We start from the raw sequence: 22,562 nt of genomic DNA, 5'->3' as shown, positions 1-22,562 counted from the left end.
CACGTGGGAGCCAAAGCTTTGTAAGGGAAAGTCAGGGTGTCTGTATGTCTGAGCAGGTGGGAAAGCTGCTCTTTGTTCAGCGTGGGATCTCTCTCCTTAATGCAGCCATGCATACGTAATGCAATCGAATAAGTGGAAGGACTGAGAGTTCAAAGAGATTGGCCCAAAGCCTCTCACCCAGTACAAATCCCCAGTACGGGAGGGGCATTGGGTACCTCCAGGGTGAGAGGGGGCTGGGGAAGAAGAAACCCTCCCCGAAGCTGTGGAGCAGCGGCACTTGGTTTTATACGTCAGTATAGGGGGAACGTGAGCACAGACTGAGGCAGCACGGATCTCCCCATTCCTGCACTGATGCAGGGCTCAGCCATCTCCAGGCCAGTCCCTCTTCCCCTAGGGCCCATTGGAAGGTGATCCCCAGGACTGAGGAGCTGTATGGGGGCAGAGAGCAGGCCGGTGCAGGTGGGGGGAAGGGCTGAGATACGCACATCGTCCCACTTCTGGCTTGGCAGAGACCAGACAATCAAGCTTGGAGACCCTTCAATGCTGAGGATTTTCATTACAGAAGGTCCCCCGAAGAAAGTCCTTGGTAGCTGCCAGGGACCTGAGAGTGTGTGTCGGGGTTACGTAGGTCCGAGCTGCACCAGAGGAACATGGTTGTAACCTCCAGTGTTTTCCAGGACCCTGTGGATTCCCCTGCATGGGGCAAGCCCCTCTCTGAAGGAACAATACTTGGGATCTCTGCAAAGGGACTCGGACAGTTTCCCCCTCTCTAAACCAGCTCCCCTGGGTTTTGCCAGGGTTTTGCCAGGGAATCATTTGTACTATCATCCAGCTACCCTCTACCTATCGTACTTACACAGCCCTCGTTATCATAGTATGTGAACGCCTCATCAGGGTCAGTGCAAGGAAAATTCGCGCCCTAGGCAAAACTTCCACCTTGCGCCCCCCCGCCCCTGAGCCCTGCGGCAGCTCCCCGCCCCGCCCCTCAGCCCTGAGGCACACCCCCCCGTGGCACTCCCCCTCCCTCTGCCCTGAGGCGCCCCCCCCCCGTGGTAACCTCCCCCGGGGAGCTGTGCGGCAGCGCCCCTCCCCAGCTTATCACCGCTACGCCCCCTCCCCGAGCGCACGGTCGCCGCTCCACTTCTCCTGCCTCCCAGGCTTGCGGCGCCAATCAGCTGTTTGGCGCCGCAAGCCTGGGAGGGGAGGAGACTTAGAGCGGGGGCGGCGTGCTCCTGGAGGAGACGGAGCAGAGATGAGCTGGGGTGGGGAGCTGCCGCACAGCTCCCTGGGAGGGGGAGTTGCCACGGGGGGGAATGCCTCAGGACGGGGGGGGAACTGCCGCAGGGCTCCCCAACCCAGCTCACCTCTGCTACGCCCCCCTCCCCGAGCACGCCGCCCCCGCCGGCAATGACAATAATTGCATGGAGCAGCCGCTGCGCTGGGAGTCTGAGCCGCCCGTGTCAGCGCACTGCCAGCAGCCCAGCCCAGGAACGCTGTAAAAAAAAATGGGGGGCACTGCTTTTTGGCGCTCCCAAATCTTGGCGCCCTAGGCAACCGCCTAGTTTGCCTTAATGGTAGCACCGGCCCTGCGCCTCATGATCTTTAATGTATTTCATGTGCGCATGCTTATTGCGCATTTTAATCACAGTTTATCGGAAGCTGTCCCTAAGCCTGCTGAAACCTTTGGTAAACTCTCCTAGATTTGAACAGGGAAAGGACAGGGCCGGATTTTGCTTCAGCACTGAGTGAGAAGCAGAGCGTAGTGTTAGAAACCAGCTCTGACATAAACCGCAGGCAGAAACTGATCAGAAGAGAAAAGGTAATTTACCGCTAACTGTAACATTGCTAAATCATCTTAGGAGAATGACCCTTTGTCTCGGCAGGTTATTGTACTTGTCAAACGGAGCCAGGAACGTCCTTCACGAAAAAAGAAAATGAATCAAATACACGACAGATCCATTGTCCAAGGGAGAATTACATTTTCTAGGAATGATTAATTATCATAGAAGCAGCGTGCGGAGAAACCAGGGGTGAGTCCACCACGGCCTCTGCCATTGTTCGCCTGCCGAGCAGCAGCACGTTAGTTTGGTTGCAACTTGGTCCAGGTTCTCCTCTGACATCGACCAGTGCAAATGCATGGACCTCAGTGAGTGCAGACTCTGCCGAGGACACTGGCGCTGACTAGGCCCAGATGGCTGTCGACTGCACAAAGAAAACACAGTGAAACAAGAGAGACAAAGTCATATAATTTCTTTTATGGAGAGTAATATTCCGAGTTATTTGTACCATCATCAGGTACAAGTTTTCCAGACAGAATCTTGATTGGCCAGCTGGTGCTGTCCCTTTAAAGTAAACCCCCTCTGTCGGCATCAAACCAGAAATCCCACTCAGCAGCTTCCTAACCGCACTCGACTCAACAGACCGTTTCTTAGTCGCCAGCATAATAAAGATTGTATTCATCACATCCCAGAACAGCACTCAGACGCACATCGAGTCCCGTCAGGACTGAAACAGGGGAAAACCAGCTTGATAATTCCCTGTATTGAGTTTCTGTATCATTGTGGGCCAGGGATTGTCTGATGGGGGAGGTGATCACACCTCTTTAGGAACAGCGGGGAGTGATTAGGCAAATTCTCTCCGGTGGTAACACCTCCCGAGAAGTACTGCCACCTGCAGAGGCTCACATGTACTGGTTCAAACTGGATTATCCACAGACCAACAGCAGATGAAAGGACTTTTGGATAACTAGCCTGAGTCGAAGCTGACTCGGGGCTTGTCGGATCTAGTGTGAGGTCCCAGGCCTGCGAGTTCCTAGACAGCCTGGCCTCCACATCCTGGCCTCTCCCCAGTGTCCACTGAAACCTGGTGGGCTGAGAAGCTAGGATGACTATAGGCTCAGCCAAGGAACCGCCCACGGGAGCCCTGATTGGCGGATCACTCAGCTTTGCTGATTGGTCCAACCAGGCTATTTAAAGCCAGGAGGAGGCACTGGAAGTTTTCTAAGCAACTAGGGGATTTCTTGTTGTGCCTGTGTTGGACCCTGCTTGTGCCCGCCTCCTGCACCCAACCCTGTTCGTGATACCTGCTCCACTCCTGCCTCACCCCTGCCTTTGCTCTTGTTCCCACCACGCTTCTGCTCCAGGCCTGATCCTTGCCTCTCCTCCACTTCCTGCCCGTACACTTCACCTTCAAATGCCAGTTACCAGCCCTGGCTCCAATCCTGGCCTGTGACTTCTGACTGCAGCTTGACCCCTGGATCTGGCAGTTGACTCTGGTGCTGGCCCTCAGCTCTATTCCGCAAATGAGATGCCTGCTCCACCCACTAGACCTAACGCCTGCTCTGACTACTAGTCCAGATTGCCTATGTCGCAGGCCATGACATCCAGCAAACAGACAGGACCGTCTGTCCGAGGGGCCTCCTATCCTTCCTGGGGAGGGTTGGAAAGACTTTAGCCTACTGAGCCCCCCAGAAGAATGATGAGTGACCTCTGGTAACGTTTAGCATGCGCGTGGGAACTTTAATTGTTTTTAATATGTTTTCTTTGTAGTACTTTTACCTTAAGAATCAACGTGTTTGCTTATGTAACCCCCCACCTGGGTGTGGTGTTCTATCCCATCTAGTGGTACCGAGACCACTTAGAGACAGAGATAAAATGACTCTGCTCTACAGCCTTAGCTAACAGCCAGTTGGCTTTTAGCTCATGTGGTAGAGGCTCATGCACTAAGCTCCCGACGACCGGGATCTGTCGGTGTTACACTTAGAAAGAGCTCTGCGGTAACTTGCGCTGTTCAGAGCCTCTGGTAACACAGCAAAGCACAGATGCTGGCCTGGTTAGGCAATCTGGCTTCCTGGGGATATCACAGTGTAGGCAGGGAACTGTGGAGCCTGAAACAACCCCAGTCAGGAGGGAGAGAGATGCAGGTCTGGACACAAGGGAGGTGATGACTGAGGAGCAGGGAGACTAGATCAAGTGCCCTTGAGGGACTACGGAGGGGGAATACAGGTGTAGTTGCCCGTGACAATGGTACTGGAAAAAACCCTGATATTTCACTCTGCTGATAATAATACATAGAGCTGGACTTGTTTTTTCTGTGAGTGCTGGTGGTTTTAGTACAGTTCAATCTGAGAAGACGCTGCAACGCTGCCCAGCTGTCAGAAACGAGGATGGGAAAGAGATTTTACAGAAGCTCAGCTAATTTTACTCCAGGAATTGCGTAGCTTCAAATATAAGGAACTGTTGCAGCATGTAAAGCTATTGAAAGATACCAATTCCTCTCCCTGACCCTGTTTCATTTTAAAAAGCAACAGAGAGTCCTGTGGCACCTTTAAGACTAACAGAAGTACTGGGAGCATAAGCTTTCGTGGGTAAGAACCTCACTTCTTCAGATGCTTAGCTGTGCAGAAATTAGCACATATTCCTCCATTTAGTCCTCTGCATGTGATCCTGCCTGGCTCCTGCTCTCAGCCAAGCTGCAAGGATTCAGGGATTCGTAGCTATATCCTACAAGCTGGATTCTTCTCGGCCAAAAGCTGGACTGCTGCGCATCACTTAAGCCACAACTTCCACAGCTGAAGATAAATCAAAGGATGGGTTCACTTGAAATGTGTTGCCATTTCCTAGCCTTGCAGTAGCAGATGCATACATGAAAGCAAGTCCCGTGGAGTAACTAGGTAATAAGCAAACAGGATACAGCATATAAAAGATGTGTTTGGGCATGAAGGGTCCTTGCAAACCCAACAATGGAAACAGTTCCTCTCCTCATCTTTCATCTTTAACTTTTACTTCATTTGCCACTGTAACAAGAAACACAGTGGTATGCATTGAAAGCTGAAGACAACAGAAATGATGAGGGATGTTGTCATAGGTTTCACCCCCACTCTGAACTTTAGGGTACAGATGTGGGGACCTGCATGAGAACCCCTAAGCTTAATTACCAGCTTAGATCAGTGTGCTGCCACCACCAAATCGTTTAAACAACCGTTTATGAGTCATTTGCGAACTCTGTCTTTCCCCCAAAATATCTCCCTCCCAAGGACTATAACCCTTCCCTGGGTAGCCTTGAAAGACTTCTCCACTAATTTCCTGGTAAATACTGATCCAAACCCCTTGGATCTTAAAACAAGGAAAAATCAATCAGGTTCTTAAAAAGAAGACTTTTAATTAAGGAAAAGGGGTGAAAGGAATACCTCGGTGAGATTAGCATATAAACTACTCTCACAGACAACAGATTCAAAACACAGAGGATGTCCCCCTGGGCAAAAACCTTAGTTACAAAAAAGAAAACCAAATTTGATTATCCCTCTAATGCAAAAAGACAAATTCACAAAAAGAAATAAACATAAGCTAATTCATTCCTTCTCTAATACTCACTACCCTGGTTGATTCCTGGATCTTTTCACTCCGGCACAAAACTTAATGGAATGAACAAAAGAAGACCTTCCCTCCTTCCTCTTGAAACATCTTGTCCCCCCATTGGTTCCTCTGGTCAGGTGTCAGCTAGGCTATGTGAACTTCTTAACCCTTTACAGGTAAAAGAGGAATTAACCCTTAACTGTCTGTTTATGACAGTTGTGGAACAGCTTCTATACCAGGAGAGATTAAAAAGACTGGGACTGTTTGGCTTAGAAAAGAGCTGACTGAGGAGGGATGACAGGTCTATAAAATCAGGAATGGTGTAGAGAAAATAAATAAGGAAGTGTTATTTACCCCTTCACATAACACACAAATCAGGGCTCACCCAATGAAATTAACAGGTAGCAGGCTTAAAACAAACATAAGGAAGTACTTCTCACACAGTAACCTTCGGAACTCATTGCCAAGGGCTATTGTGAAGGCCAAAAGTATAACTTGGTTCAAAAAAGAGCTAGATAAGTTCATGGAGGACAGGTCCATCAATGGCTATTAGCCAAGATGGTCAGGGATGCAACCCCATGCTCTGGGTGTCCCTAAACCTCTGACTGCCAGAAGCTGGGTCTGGACAACAGGGGATGGATCACTTGAGAAGTTGCCCATTTCTGCTCATTCCCTCTGAAACATCAGGCACTGCTGTCAGAAGACAGGATACTGGGCTAGCTGGACCATTGATCTGACCCAGTGTGGCTGTTCCTATGTTATTAAGACAAGCAAACTGAGGTTTCTTTTCACAAGTGGCTGCTCAAGTTCTGAAGAATTAGAAATAAAACCTTGAGGTCTAGAATTTTTTCAGGTTTTGTTTTTCGCTAATGAGGCTCTCCAGTGGACTTTAATGCGGATAGGTCTTGAATGATTAAGTAAGAGCTTTTCACCGCCAGCTAGATGGTAGTTGTCAGCCCACCAGCAAAGTACAGTACTTGTGAATATTTTCACGCCTCGTGCAATGAATAAAATATATATTTAATATTCAAACAGCTGAGGAGTTACTGTATTGCCCATCTGAATTATGAAAGAAGTTATTTCAAATTACTCTTATCACCATTGTTGGAAAAATATATTAATATTGCATGGAAAACTATTTCTCATTCCCATCTCCCAGGTCACATAAGAGTTTATTTACGAAACAATGCAGGAGTAGAAGCAAGGATGGTTGCGGCATGTAGCCAAATATAATAAAGAATTATGGTCAGAGGTAGATTACCTCATGGGCCAATATGGGGGCCCCAGAAAATCTCCCCCCTCAGGGCCTTAGCGGGTGGGGGCTGGAAAGGAATGAGGGGAAAGGGAAGGGGTGGCATGAGGAAGGCCCACAGAGGAAGGGGCGGAATGGGGAGAGGCCAGGGGTGGAATTGAGGTGGGGGCGCGGGGAAGGGATGGAATGGGATGGAGCTGTGGGCAGGGCCGCAGGCAGTCAGGGCAGAACAGGGGCAGGACCACGGTTCTGGCATCGGGGTCCCCCCATTTGTTCTGACCCACGGCCCCTGGAGACCTAAATCCGGCTCTGATTACAGTAGCTTTGATCTGAAAATTGTAGTCTTCTTAAATGGGTAGGTTTGAAAACAGAATGAGTCTTGTCTCTGAGTAGTCTCATGACCTAGGATGTCAAGCATAGCCCAGCAAGTGGTTAAGTACCAGCACTGGATGAAGGAGTTAATATGAATGTTATTTGTTACTAGCACTGGTTGGGAAATCCTGAAAATCATCCATGGGAAATGATGATGATGATGATGATTTTATTTATTATTTGTATTGGAGCCTTGTCATGGACCAGGGCCCCACTGTGCTAGGTGCTGTACAGACACAGAACAAAAGACAGCCCCTGCCCCAAAGAGCTGATCATCTAAAAGTGGAAACAGATACAGACAGGCCAATGGGGAGGTACAAGGAAACAATGTGACAACAGGGGTCAGCATGTCAGGCAGTGCACTCAGCACACAAGGAGCCCTTGCGCTTGTGCAAGCATCCTGGCAAAGGAGCGGGTTTTGAAGGAGACACTGAATTAGTTTTAAGACATCAGGAATTGTAACATTCAAAAACCAGTAGGCGAACACTTCAACCTCCCTGGTCACTCAGTAACAGACTTAAAGGTGGCAATTTTGCAAGAGAAAAGTTCAAAAACAGACTCCAACGAGAAACTGCCGAACTAGAATTAATATGCAAACTAGATACCATTAACTTTGGCTTGAATAGAGACTGGGAGTGGCTGGGTCATTACACAAATTGAATCTATTTCCCCATGTTAAGTATCCTCACACCTTCTTGTCAACTGTCTGGAATGGGCCATCTTGATTATCACTACAAAAGTTTTTTTTCTCCTGCTGATAATAGCGCATCTTAATTAATTAGCCTCTTAGAGTTGGTATGGCTACTTCCACCTTTTCATGTTCTCTGTATGTATATATATCTCCTCACTTTATGTTCCATTCTATGCATCCGAAGAAGTGGGCTGTAGTCCACGAAAGCTTATGCTCTAATAAATTTGTTAGTCTCTAAGGTGCCACAAGTACTCCTGTTCTTTTTGCAGATACAGACTAACACGGCTGCTACTCTGAAACCTGAATTAGTTTTGCAGATGTTTACAGGGAGTTTCTTCTAAGCATGAGAGGGAGCAGCGGAGAAAGCCTGAAGGGGCTTGCTTAGAAATCTTGCGCTGTCCACACAAAGGACACACAAGACAGTCCCTGCTCCAATGAGCACTGACAGTCAAACTATAAGACAAGAGACAACAGCTAAATACAGAGAGACCGGGGAGAGTATAAGGAACCAATGAGACAACACTGGTCAGCATGACAGGTAGGGGTGTCCGCTCACCAAAAATGTTCCCTGTTTCTTTCCTTTTCCTTTTTTTTCTTTAACAAACTACAGAATGACAATACTATTGAGAAGGGTTTTCAAAAAAATCCAGTTGATAACCTTCCTCTCACCCCACCCCCCGAAAAGCCAAAATGTTCAGCAAACAACTACTGAAAAAAGCTGGGGGAAATGCTGATTTCAATACGCTCTATTTGTTATTGGACTGATTGTGATACTTTTACCCATGTCGGGTAGTCGTGTAACTCACTAGTGAGCGTGTCACAGGCCTGTTCTGTGCCGACCTACAGAAGAGCTGAGTTGTTGCATCCCCTACTTACAGAGGTTTGCCCCTTTTAACTCAGACTGTGGGTCTGGAGGTCCCCAGATCAATCCCCCAAGTCAGCCCGGCTTGACAAAGCCCTGGCTGGGATGATTTAGCTGGGAATTGGTCCTGCTTTGAGCAGGGGGTTGGACTAGATGACCTCTTGAGGTCCCTTCCAACTCTGATATTCTATGATTCTATGATTCTAGGTGCTGGCAAAGAAGGCAGCTGTCATGCTTGCTTTAAAAGTAGGGCCACTCACGGAGAAAGGTGCTTTTCAGTATGAATGAGAATCACAATCTAGTCTTCTGCATGCATCCCCCTTCTAAGGCTAGCAAATAATTCTCTGACTGATGCTGATGTACTCTGAATGAATTCATCATTTGAAAGCATCTGCCAAATAGTTTGGACAAATAATTTTCATCCCGTGGGTTGTTCCCAAACTGTTTGCTTGATCTGTTCTCGACTCATTGTTTGTGATGTGTAAGTGGCCACCAACTCATATGGTATTGTTTCCGCTCCCTGATTGTATCACTTGAACTTTTTAAACAGGGGAATAATGAATCTCAAATAGCGATTAGTGAACAATACAGAACGGTTTCAAAGAAATAATCTTTTATGTTAAAATGTCAGGATTCATGAGCATGAGGGTGAATAGCCGGCGACTGTCAGAACACCCACAAATAATAAGAATAGCAAACCTGAATGCAGGGTTTTTATTCATGAAAATATGTAATCCATCCATTTGTACATTATTCACACAGCTCTGCTAAGTACAATTGCAGCTTGAAGTAATTGGTGCAATCCACCAATATTACATGTACTAAGACATTGAAGAACCAGCCCTTCTATTTTCTCAAATTTCCTTGCTTTAAAATGTCACGGGCGTGATACTTTCATGTGCTGCTGCGAGGCCAGCTGGGAGGTCCTGAGCCTCCTCCCCTCCGCATGAAATCAGGGGGAGGAGAGATTGCTCAGCACCTTGCTGGATTGGGCCCAGAGCTGTGGGGGTGAACAGTGAAGTATCCTATTTATTAGCCTTGATGAAAAAATATCTTAATAGCCCTTTCAGTTATAATTGGAGCATGGGTAGGAGTGAATAGCTGTTAAACCTGTTTCAAAAGAATCTGTATTTTTATTGTGCATGAAGGTAAATAATAATCCCCGTGGTTTAGCTCACTCAGGTCATGTCTACACTTAAAACACTACAGTGGCACAGCTGCAGCGCTGTAGTGCTTCAGTGTAGACCTGCGGTGGCAACCTGCGGCCACAGGCCATACTCAGCCGTCAGGGTAATCCGCTAGCGGGCCGCGAGATAGTTTGTTTACATTTGCATGGCCACCTGCAGCTCCCACTGGCCACGGTGCACCGTTCCTGGCCAATGGGAGCTGCGGGAAGTGGCGTGGGCCGCAGGGAAGTGCTGGCTGCCGCTTCCCGCAGCTCCCATTGGCCAGGAACGGCCAGGAACGGCGAACTGTGGCCATTGGGAGCTGCAGGCGGCCGGCAAATGTAAACATAGATTCATAGATTCATAGATTCTAGGACTGGAAGGGACCTCGAGAGGTCATCGAGTCCAGTCCCCTGCCCGCATGGCAGGACCAAATACTGTCTATCTCGCACCCGCTATCGGATTCCCTTGATGGCTGCGTGAGGTCCACGGGCCGCAGGTTGCCCACCACTGATGTAGACACTACCTATGCTAATCCACCTCCCCAAGAGCGGTAGCTACATTTTCCGAATTTTTCTGTTCACCTAGCACTATCTACACAGGGCTTAACTACGTGTGGATTTTTCACAGCCCTGAGCAGTGTAGTTATGCTGATTGAATTATCTAGCGTTCACCAGGTGTCAGACACCCCTCCCTTTCTTTTAGCCTTCAGAAAAAGCTAGAATCCTTTCACACGCTGCAGAGTCGTCTCTCTTTGGACCTACAAACAATAGACTGTTTTCCTCAGCTGCTGCTGTTCTGTCATTACCCTTGAGTTCATATCTCCCTTAACTGGTAGGCCAGGTCCAAGCTTTTGTCCCATCTAAGCCAAGAGCAGGACATGGGCCAGGGATCACCAGAGTAGAAACCATGACCATCTTGAGCTAAAGAGCCAGCCTGTCAAGCTGGGAGTTGTAACAGACTCATCATATCCTCTGTGGCTCTGGCATGGGAAAGCATGACACACACTGACCAGTGGGTTACACACTCCTTTCACATACAGACAGACATCCTTCGTCCATCTTCCGTGTTGAAGGAAAAGGCCTGGGCAGGGACCCTCAAATCATGGAAGTAAAATGCATGGTGGTGTTGGCAAGAGGGCTTTGACTTCTTCGACAATGAGCTGATGTTCCAGGAAAGAGGATTAACGTGCTGAGATGGACTCCCTCTATCAAATATTGGGAAAAGCATCTTTGATCAGTGTCTGGCTAACCTGCAAAGGAGAGCTTTAAACTAGGTCCTGTGGGGGAAGGTGACCAAAATCTGGCCAATGCGCATCTAGGCTCAAGTAATGATGACAAGTGGAAGGGCTTAATTTCTGGAGGAGGGATTAGAAATCACAAGTGTGTTCTTCTCCTTCCTATGGCTGATGTAAACATAGAGCAACAACTATAATTCACACTGAGATGGTTAAGCCATATAATTGCCTCTGAAGTAGCAACGTGTGTTGCTGTGATGCCTCCTTCATATTTGTGAATGGGAACTGAGTTGTTGTATGTTCCATGGTCTGTTCTGGGTGACCACAGTCACACACTGGAGACTCTTCACTTTTCCATCTGCATCTTCCATGGTTTGTGCAGGATGCAGTTTAGGGTTGACCAGGAGCTTCATGGGAGATCCAAGCCAGGGATCTTCTGTGTCGAGTCTGTCATGAAGGGTTTATTTGTGACTTCTTGTGAACAACTGCAAACAAAGAGCAACTGTTAGTGGAATGATGTCAGATTGGAGGGCGGTCTCAAGTGGGGTTCCACGGGGATCTGTTTCTGGGTCCAGTGTTGTTTAACATCTTTATTAATGCCCTGGATGTAGGGCTAGAGAGCATACACATTTGAAGATGACACAAAGCTATACTTGCAAACACTTTGGAGGGTAGAGTTAAAATTCAGTGGAATCTTGATAAATTGGAGAACTGGTTTATAGGCAACAAAATGAAATGCAACAAAGACAAATGCAAGGTGCTATACTTAGGGAACAAAAACCAAATGCACAAATACAGAATGGGGGATAACTGGCTTGGCAGAAGCACTCCTGAGAAGGATCAGGGAGTTGTGGTGGATCACAACCACAACATGAGTCAGCAATGCGATGCTGTTGCAAAAAGAGCAAATGCAATTGTAGGTTGCATTAACAGAGGCATAACATGGAAGTCACGGGAGGCGATAATACCACTCTGCTTGGCACTGGGTAGGCCTCAGCTGGAGAACTGTGTCCAGTTTGGTCACCAATGTACTAAAAGGATGTAGAGAAACTGGACAGGATCCAGAGGCAAGCGACAAAGATGGTCAAAGGGCTGGAATGCAGCCGTATGAGCAAAGGCTGAAGGAACTGGGTATGCTTAGTTAGGAAAAGGGGACATGATAGCGGGCTTCAAATTCTTGAACGGCTACCATAAAAAAGATGGAGAAAAGTTGTTCTCTCTTGCTGCAGAGGGCAGGACAAGAGGCGATGGGGGTCAAACTACGGCACAACAGATTTAGATTCAATCTCAGGAAAATCTTCCTAACTGTAAGAACAGGATGACAATGGAACAGACGCCTAGGAGGGTTGTGGAAGCTCCTGTACTGGAGGTTTTCAAAAGGAGGCTGGATACCCACCTGTCTTGGATGGTTTAGACACAACAAATCCTGCCTCTTGGCAGGGGTTAGACTAGATGACCCTTGCGGTCCCTTCTAACCCCATGGTTCTATGATTCTTTACTTGCACCCAGATTGTGTCCCATCACATGTACCCACAGGTGAAAGCAGAAGTAGTATTGTAGATAGCATGAAACCTTTGCTACATCATGTCCCCTACATCCCTGCACACACCGGCCTCATCGTGGGGATCTCAAACACTGCTCCCCACAGAAGAGGTGTACCCCTGCAGCACTGTTCAACCCTTTACAGGTACCCGGTACACAGCTCCCTGCAGGGGAAGGGGACCAAGGAATGGCCAAGACAAAGCCAGGGCCGTGGGCTTCATTGTTTCATGCACTAACTCCAAGCAGACGATGTGGAAAAGGCCTGAGTTGGGAATGAAATAGCAGCTCACTCCTCCCCTTCCCAACATGCACTGTGGGTAAGCTTCTAATACCCTTATCCACAGTAAATAGTACCTTACTCACATGGAAATGAACTGGGCTCCTCAAGGAGTAAGACTCAGTGGCTACAAGGGTATCTGAATCGAGCCCGGACTATCTTGGATTTCCTTCTCCTCTCCAGGAGATAGGATCAGGTGGCCATTTCTCTGTCAGCCAAGTCCAGAGTCTGCCATTAAATCTACTGAACCCATCACCTCTCTCTGGTGAACTTTTCCAGCACGCCGGCTTAGAGACCGACTGTATTGTTTCTTCAGTGAAAGTGACAGAAATTAATGTGCCTCCTACAGAGGGTCAATAATTATAGCAATCTTGCAAGCCTGACTGTATACTAGGGAGTGAGCGGCTGCTGCTCCTTGGACTTGATTGCAGATTGGATTTGTTTACGTAAAAGCCTTCTGACCTCCCCAGTCACGCATAACTGCAGCTTTAGTTGTTTAGGCCTCGATTTTTGTTGTTGTTGCTAAATGACACTGAGGATTGACAGTGGATTTTAGTGAAGGCCAATGCAGGACTAGCTCTTCCAAAGGGCTTTGCACCCCCCAGTTGGGTCCAAGTTTTCCGAGGTGCTCCGTACCCACGAGCTCCCATTGTTCTCGTTACTCCCACTGGAAGATGAAAATCAAGTTACTTCCTTTGGGTGTGCAAACGGGATGTGTGGGTGCTGCATATTTTGAAAATCCAGCCAGTAAACTCCAGTACTGCTTCATAAAGTGGGAAGGACTCTGGACATGTCTACATTGTTTTGTTGGGAAAAGAGCCATTCCATCAAGGAAAGTAAATAGCTTTTCCAGCCTTGTATCCAAGAATCATAGGACAGAAACGCCAGAATGGTAACACCTGCTTCTGCTACTCCATCGCAGTGGATACATTGACAAGGGTATGTTGACGCTGATTAATAATTCCACTTACACTGAATATTTCCAGATGACTCTGTGTCTATTATATGATACACCTATGTTCAGTCAAATTCTTTACACCGCATTGCACACACCTGGCAATCCAGGGCCTAATTATACCATTCTTCAGGGACAGGCTTGATCAGTGCCCCATGTGAACTGATCCACCCCAAACCTGCAGGAGGCGAAGGAATCTGCACAAGTTGGGGGAAGGGGACACTGCTTGGGGACATGAGAGGGAGACCTGGTTAAACTTTTATCACCAGAACTTTTTTTCAGTGAAGAATGGCCTTTAGATCAAACCAAAAATTGTTAGAGGGCTTATTCGCCTGTATATCTATATCCTTACAAAAATGTTCATGCTAAATTTCCATTTTGGTCAACATCTTCCACTTTTTCAATAAAAAACCTGAAGCCAAAAACCACAACTTGGCTTGTAAAAACGTTGAGGGTTTTTTGTTCCATTTTTTGGGGGGTTGGTAACAATGTTGAGGGTTTGGGTGTGGTTTTCAATAAAAATGTTTCATTTGGGTTTTCAAGAGCTGAAGGGATTTTTTGGTTGGTTGGTATTTTTTTAACCAAAAGTCAACATTTTGTACCAAAAATGTTTTTTTAAACATGGACACTGTAGAACTGATGAATGAAATTGTTTTTAATTGTTCACTTTGTTAATGTAACTTCATAAATAAAGTTTTATGAATGAAACAATATTCATTCATAAAACCGGTTACCCCAATAACTGGCTAATTAACAATTAAGATGCTTGTTAAGAGCCATAGCTGTTCAGTCAGCTGCCTTTGTAAGTTTCACTATCAGTCCAATTCCTGCTTAAATCACTGAGACTTGCACTGCTTCAGTATTGTAACATCTGTTCACCATTTATTACACTTGCCTACAGTGGAACTTCTGTTCACTATTTGCCATCCATTATACTTGTCTATATTGTAACTTCCGTTCACTGTTTGCCATATTGTAATTCAAACCCCATTTTAAAACGCTCACTCCATTTTGTAAGGGCTTGCTGCAACCTTCATTTTTGCAATCCCTGCTGTAATCTTATTAGTTTAGTTTAGATGTGTGAATGAGGGATGGATGGATGATGGAATCAACCTCCAGCCCCAGCCTGTCCTGATTAAATAGAGTTCAAACACCAATGGCTGAAGATGCAGACAAGAGCCCTAACAAAATAAGAAGAATCCACCCTAAAAAGAAAAGGTACAATAGAAGGAAGATCAAAGCCCGGTCCCAGGCTGAAAGTCATGTCTGCAATTGACGGATGATCAATCACCAAACCCAGAGGCAGCGTGACACAGCAAGACCTATAGACTCTGGAGTCAAACTAAAGCCTACAAAAAGGATGGGTGAGATGGAAAACTTTGGAGGAGGGTAACATTCTGCTGCCAACATGGAAGGGCATCGGTGCATGCCCAACAGAGACCCAGCTCGTCCTTGTGCCCGGCTTTCCTGGCCAGTTACCGCCACAAGCTACGAACCCAAGCTGCAAACTCAAGCCACAGACTCAAGCAGGACTGGTAACTATGCAGCAGCTGCAGAACATCTGGTGTGTGTGTGTGTGTGTGTAGGTATGAGGTATAATGTGGGTGTATGAGGATTAAGATATTAGTTATTGGTCATAAATCAAATTGTTATCATAATAAATGTGGCATCTTTATCTTGTCCCCTTTAATAAGATCCTGCTAGTTTTTATTGGTATAACAACACTTTCCTGGTTTTGTCTTCAGTTTTTCACCACAAAACTGAAAAAGGTTTACAGGAATTGTAAAAAGAAAAATATTCAAAAATTTCCACAAAAGTCACATTTTTTCAACAGTTCAGGTCATTATAACTGCTTTTGTAATGCTTTGGGGTTACTTCTGGAAGAGCCTTTTACATAATAGGCCAGCATTAGGCCCAATATATGGTAAAAATGTAGGTATACCTGACAGATATATTCTGGGTCACATCTCAGCAGGGGGAAATCAGTGTGGTCCATTAACTTCAATGGAGCCCTGCTCTCAGTTGAGGCCTCTAAGCACTACTATAATACAAATAACACCATTCTTCTAACTCTTATTTTTGGGAATAAGACCCTCTCAAGATTTGTAGGTTTATGAATCAAGGCTCAATCCTGAAAATATTTACTAGTGGACAAAGCGTTTACTACTGTGAATAGTCCCATTGCTGTGCCCAGTAATAAGCATTAATCTGTGCTTCTGGCTATGACAGATACTTTCCATCTTACTAGTAACTAGGGCTGGGTGGCAAGACGTTTCTCAGTCCTGTGAGAATTTTCAACATTACAAAAGAAAAATCCCAGTTCCAAATTAGGATGAAAAGTCAAAATTTTGAACATTTTTGCAAAGCAAATATCCAAAAACAAATTTGGTTCAGGTTCATGGAAAAACGTTTCATTGTGATCATCTAGAAACATTTTGTTACAACTTTGACCTTTCGTTAAGCCTTTTTAAACTACAATTTCAAAACAAAAAGTCAATTAGACTTGAATAACTGAAACTTTCCAGTTTGACAATCTCCAAACCCTTTATATGCAAACTTTTTGGAGTCAGGTGTTTCGTTGAACCCAACACTGGTTTTCAAACAATTTTGGTTTTGACTACTTGACATTCTCCACCAAAAAAAAAGTTTCATCAAAAAATTCCCGACCGGCTCTACCAGTAACCCAAAGTTTGCTCCACTCCAGCTGATGAGATGGCACATGAGGGAATAATTATAAATGTTCTAAAATTGGAAATTCACTCATTATCATTTTTAGTCTACATACTTGACACTGGTTGCATGAACTGGCTAAGAACATGAAAACAACACAAAGGACTGACTTTTCTGGCTGCAGTGAAGAGAGATCTTTGTGATAAATGCTCTCTGACCCCCAAATGAGCTTCCCCAATGTAAACTAATGAAAGGTTTTAGCCAACAGAAATGCAAATCCGCTGCTTTCCTTTGATCTGAAATTCATTACGAAAAACTGGAGGAAATACATTTATCTCTTCGTAGTTCAATCCTTTGGGAGGCATATAACTGTCGTAAAGCCTGTGTGGGTTTTAAATGACACTTTAATGACTATGGGAGAAGATCAGAATTGGTCCACTTGAAAAGGCGTCCAACATTAAAAGAAAGATGGGACTGAATTATTCAACCTGCCTGCAGTGTTATTGGATAACTGATGGCCAGTTATTGAGCTTAAAAAATGCAGGTGTTGCAATAATTATAATATATTGTTGTATATAACTCTTCAGTTTCAGCTCCAAGGGGTATTAAATCAGCTTATTATAAGGCATGAATAATTTTTTTTGTTTTGTTTGGCAGCTGTTTCTTTTTAAACTAATACGAACACCATTGTAGATTTTAGCAGGCTGCCAAAAATGACTTGCCTTTGCCTTTGCTTGGTGGAGTATTTGATAATGTTCTTCTGTATTTTTAACTCCTGTTGCTCCCACCAGAAAAACAAATGAAAGTAAAGATGCTAGAACTAGTGTTTTAATAATCCAAAGGGTGAGTTTCCTTGGAGCCTAACTAGAAAGCCAGTTTTCTTTTGAAAAGCATTACTGGTTAAGATCAAACCGTTATAAGGCAATGCAATGAAACAGAAGTACAAGTCTGTGGCGGGGGGCCTGCCAACACCCCTGCAACAGAGCCATGATGGGGTGACACAGCAAGAGGCTCCCCACACAGCACTCACCATTGGTGGGGGAGCGGGGCGGGGGATGGCCTCATTCCGGCATGGAAAGCTGGTGTTTAACAACTATTGGTTTTATTTCAGCATTCTATAGCGCTAATGCAGCGGCAACCAGTGCGAGGTGTGGGCTGCCCTCCCTGCCTTCCAAAAGAAACCTTTGCTTTCTACAGCCACGCCCTTACACAACAATGACACGAGCTTGGGATAGGAGGTAGACAGAGCTAGGGCTCTCAATTGCCTTAATCTTGCCCCTGTGCCAGATCTCTAGCTCCCTGGAAATCTGCCACCCAATCAGTGGTGACCTTTCCATTTTAATCTGTTGACCAGGATGTGGCAAAGACTGTCCTGGCTTCAGTAGAAACAGCCCTGCTCTGCTAATCAGCTGCTTGTGCACACATCCTGTTCAGGAGCTTTGCATTCGCTGATATCTTTTCGCTGGTCACATCTGGAGATGTCTGCAAGGTATCCACCTCGTCATCAGGGCGTCAGCTTCTGTAACGTGTCAGTATTCCCTGCTGTCCTTTAATCCAATCGGCAGGGGAGGAAGTGAAAGGGGAGATAATGTGAAACCTCACTGCTTTGCATTCTGAGACTGGTTTGTTATTGCACAAAACGCTTCTCTTGAACCTCTCGACAGGAAGATGTCAGGCCTTTAAATGGTGCAATTAATGCTAGTGTCTACTGCAGACAAAATACATTGGGTGTAATTGATTTTCCAAGAGGATATTATTTTATATCCCACTTCACAGGCTTTGTTCTTAACGGTAAAAGAGGAGAGATGAATGTAGGGTGACCAGATGTCCCGATTTTATAGGGACAGTCCCGATTTTGGGGTCTTTTTCTTATCTAGGCTCCTATCACTCCCCACCCGCTGTCCCGATTTTTCACATTTGCTGTCTGGTCACCCTAGATGAATGTGCACAGATTGTTTGTGACTCTGTCGCTTGGTCTGGATCTCTCATCAAATTAGCGCTTAAATCTGGACTATTTATTTCAAATTCTTCAATCCGCTCTCAAACATGTTTTCTCTCCAACTTCTAGGTTTCAGAGTAGCAGCCGTGTTAGTCTGTATCCGCAAAAAGAAGAACAGGAGGACTTGTGGCACCTTAGAGACTAACAAATTTATTAGAGCATAAGCTTTCGTGGACTACAGCCCAGTCCACGAAAGCTTATGCTCTAATAAATTTGTTAGTCTCTAAGGTGCCACAAGTCCTCCTGTTCTTCTTTCTCCAACTTCTAATTATTGACCTCCAAGTTGTAAAAGCTCCTTCTGCCTTCCAGGACATCTCAGGCTGGCTGTTGGATAGCGCTCTTCCCTGGTGAGCTCTGTATCTGCTGCTCTGGGTCATGTGGGAGCCGTGCTCGGGGCAACCATTTTGAAGCTGTAGGTGTGGTGAAGGTGTAGCCCAGGGGTTCTCAAACAGGGGGTCACGAGGTTATTACATGGGGGTCGCGCGCTGTCAGCCTCCACCCAAAACCCCACTTTGCCTCCAGCATTTATAATGGTGTTAAATATATTAAATGGTGTTTTTCATTTACAAGGGGGGGGGTCACACTCAGAGGCTTGGTATGTGAAAGGGGTCACCAGTACAAAAGTTTGAACCCACTGGTGTAACCCATTGGTGAGCGTGTAATACAGATCCCCCTCGCTACTGCCCCACAGAGGATGAGTTGTTGCAGCCCCCAGCTAGCCAGCCTTGGCTTCTCATGCTGTTAGTTTGGGCAGTCCCTGGTTCAATTCCTCATGTGTTGGTCATCACAGAAAGGGATGCCTTTAAAGGGACAAAAGGTGATTCAGTCTGGGTAGAGTATAGGACAAGGATAAACTAGATTAAAACACTCCTAGGGCAAACTGAGCCTACCTTCTTCTGCTTAGTGAGCCTGATTCTCAGCTCAGTGATGCAGGTTGGGGAGCGGGGCCCATTGGATGCTCCTGCTCTACGGTGGGAGTGTGTCCATCTCCCAATCAACTCCATTTAGATCTCCTATTTTCCAATGCGAGATTGGCAAAATAAGTTTTATTTAATGATTCGAGTCAAATGACATGGTTGGGTCTTTATTTAGCTTGTTCCAAGAGCTGTTATGCCCAATATCCATTGAACGCGGTAGCCCTGGTGGCTGCAAATGGCAATCACCGTGTTTAGTCACGTTAGTGGTGTGTTAGATCATAAGGCAGCTAAACGGGGGTGATGGCAGTAACTCAGAGGCTTAACGTGCTAGAAAATGCTCTTTTATTACCGCTAGCTATTGTGGGTGAAAGTTTGTTATGCTGGAAGAGTTACGCTCAGGGTAACAATGCCGTTCACATGCCATTGCTCATGCTGCTACAGCTCTCTTTGAAAGGTGTCTTCCTATGGAGATAGATCTTTCTAAAGAAAATTGACAGGCAGTTTACATGCGGGGTAAATTTTTCCCTCGGTTATCGAGTCTCCACGTTTCTCTGGGCAGAAATTGACCTAGTATTTACTGATGCAAAATTCTGTGGTCTGGATCTCCAGCTGGGGTGACTGGTGTAGCTCCATCAATATCCAAGGAGCTTGGCTGAGTAACCTGCCTAAGACACTAATAGCAGGCAGCAAAACTATCCCAGTTACCCATAGACATCTCTGAATATCCCCGTGTTTACACTAAACCGTTACTGTGCTTAGAATCTAACGTAGCAGTAAACTTCAGCTCTGGCTGTCTAGCTATCTGCCTACCGCGGCCATCGCTAAAAACTATTTGCTTGCTTTACCTCACTAATATTATCTCAGTGTTTGCAATATTCCCCATATGCCAAATACTGAGACAGCATTAACCGGTAATCTGGAAAGGTTTTAAAGGTGATTCTCTCTCTCTCTCTCCATATATACAATGTATACATTGTATATATGGAGAGAGAGAGAGAGAATCTACTGAATTTGAACAAAGTGGAGTTTTTCCATTGGCTTCAGTTGGGCCAAGATCTCACCCCAAGAAGTTGGTGGTTTTGCATTGTTTTTGTTTTAAACCCACCAAAATTGCAACTTCATCTCTTCAGAGCAGGAGAATTTGTGAACTCCAGTTATAGGGCTCGAGTCTTCTCTTGCTTCTCGAGTCTGATGAACTTGCTCCTGGTGTAATTCCGTTGAGCAAGGGGGGAGAGTCGGGTCTAGAATGGAAAAGCTATTCACACAGCTCGACTGAGCATCAATTACACAGTAATGTGAAGTGCATTTTACATGTCTTTACAAAAGCAATAAGAGTTCCCATCACAGCAGGAGATCTCACATTTCTTCTCTCCAGCTACGCAGCTTCATAAAAATAGTAACAGCAAGGATTTCAGCAAATCTTCATTTCCTTTTCAGTGATGGCCCGTCTCTTTCCTTTTTCTCCTATAGACGTTATGCTTTCAGAGCTTTGTTTTTATTCTGTTACTTTGGTCAGCACGGGCCAAACCTCCAAACAGCTTTCATTTTGGTGCATGTAAAGCTGCACTGGCATGGAACTATTTGCACGCAATCCATATGTGCAAGCGTGTTTTCTGCATGTTAATTCTATCAGGTGTTCATTCAAGTGAACAATGCAACACATGAAAATGGCTTTCATGATAACTTTCCATTGCCCGTGATAGGCATAGGATGAGGGCCAAAGAAAGGCCATCTTATTTGTCCCAATCTGACTGGAGATGAGCGTAGGAATGCCCAGTTTCCAGGTAATAGCGTGCCATCAAAATATCTAAGCAAGTAAATGCGTCTTAGTAAAGAACCGTATAGGAAGGGGCTAATATCATATCTATTGTGGAGGCATTGGCTGGGTGATGGTACATGTATTGATATTAAGCATCCCATGGTTATCTGAACTACCACACTTATTCTGGATACATTCAGATAGTGAAATCCATATTCACTCTGGCCCTGATACAGCAAAGCACATGCCTAATTTTAAGCAGGTGAGCTCTTATTAAGGGGTGGGGCTTAGAAAGGCAGCCAAGTGGCACAGGACCTAGCAAACAGAGGAGTTTGAGTGGATATTTGTAAGAGGAGTTTGGAGGAAGGAGTGTGTGGTGGTGGTGGTGGTGTGTGTGTTTCTTGACAGGCGCTTAGGCGGGAAGGCTATGACCGCTACAGAGGCAGCAGTGATAGTGACCCAAGAAGACAATGAAGACCCAAAAAGAGACACTGAAGATGACAGGATGTGGAAGAAGCAGGATGTACATGATCCTGGAGCGGGCACCCAACAGGTGCTTCATTTATATGAAGTGCCACCGGATAGATCTGATGGAAGAGAAGATCCGCGGTTGGGAGATGCAGGTGGAAACAATGGTTGAGTTTTGAAAGGGATTCAAGCAGATGGTGGAGGGAAGGTGAGAGGAGGCTGAAGGGAAAACTTGAGACTTGCAGATGCAAGCTGGACTGGAGAACTGTGAGGGGAGATTGCTGGATGAGGAAAGTGGCCAGTGGAAGCATGTGACTACGAGAACCAGAGGAAAAGACCGGCTAGTGAAGCAGAAATAGAACCGAGGAACTGGTTTGCTGAGTTGGAAAATAAAGAAGGGGCACAGCAGGCAGTAACAGAAAATGAGAGAACAAGGAAGAAGAGAAGAGCGACTAGTCCTGCAAGAAGAGGGGAAAGTCAATGGAAATAGCCAGAATTCACAGCCCCAGGAGGACAGAGGATGACTCACAGAAGATTGCAAATTGAATCAAAAGGCAAGAGGACTTGCAGTCAGAAAGAACAGAAGGAGGAAGGCTGGAGAATTGCACCAAGGCCAGGAAGAGGCAGGTCTACATGACTGGGGGCACCCTACTCAGAACAGACAGGCCTGTCACCAGAGCTGATCTGGAGAACAGAAGGGTGTGCTGTCCGCTGGGAGCTAAGATACGGGAAGTGGACCTGAGGCAGAAGAGGATCTAATGGGAGCAAGAAAGAATCCACTGAATATCCTTCCTGTGGGAATAAATGACACTGCTAGATTCTCACTGGAATGCATCAAGGGGGAGACTATGCCAGGCTTGGGAAGATGCTTAAAGAAATGGAGGCTGTGATGTGATGTGGCTGTGAAAATGGCTAATGCAATCCTAGGATGCATCAGGCGAGGTATTTCCAGTAGAGACAGGAAAGGGTTCGTACCATTACACAAGGCACTGGTGAGACCTCATCTGGAATACAGTGTGAAATTCTGGTCTCCCATGTTTA

The sequence above is a fragment of the Chrysemys picta genome, chromosome 4, assembly GCF_011386835.1.
Source record: "Chrysemys picta bellii isolate R12L10 chromosome 4, ASM1138683v2, whole genome shotgun sequence".
Classification (NCBI taxonomy): Eukaryota; Metazoa; Chordata; order Testudines; family Emydidae; genus Chrysemys; species Chrysemys picta.
Note: the sequence above shows the minus strand (reverse complement) of the source record.